The following is a 599-nucleotide window of genomic DNA, read 5'->3' on the forward strand; positions in this document are numbered from 1 at the left end:
TGGGTATCTGTGGGCTCGTCTTGAGATCAGAGGACAGTGTCCTGTCCCTCCCAAGGCCCCAACCAAGGGAAAGGACATCTTCTACATGGTTGTACCCACTGGCACTGCCAGCTCAGCAAGGGAAGGGTGCTTATCCTGAGCCTAGGCTGGGCTAAAGGAGTCCGTGGGACAGGCCACTCTGGACTCTGCTTGGCATGGCCCCAAGGTGTGTTCTGAGGAGAAAGCCCAGCCCTCCAGACTGCCCGGACCCAATCCTTCTCAGTCTCTTCTGGCTTCCAATGCTAAGGAGAAAACGTAGGCCCAGCCTTGCCTTTCTAGGGGACGGAGGGCTTCCAGGACCCCAAGCCTTCCATCTTTCCCAGGAAAGGGCCTGGCCAGCCCATGGCCCTTTGGATGTGGCTTTCAGCAAAGTAGGTCTTAGCATCTCCCAGAGTTTAGCCCATGGGATTTGAGGCTCTGAGGCCTTGTCTGCCCTCAGAGTCTGAACTTGCTCCTTAGCCTTTCTCCTGTGGAGCCACCAGCCCAGGAAGAAGGAGCTGTGCCCCAGGGCAATCCTGTGCCTTCCAGGAGATGGTGTTTTGTGGAGCAAAGAATGTTAG

This window comes from Mastomys coucha, unplaced genomic scaffold (genome assembly GCF_008632895.1).
Source record: "Mastomys coucha isolate ucsf_1 unplaced genomic scaffold, UCSF_Mcou_1 pScaffold6, whole genome shotgun sequence".
Taxonomy (NCBI): Eukaryota; Metazoa; Chordata; class Mammalia; order Rodentia; family Muridae; genus Mastomys; species Mastomys coucha.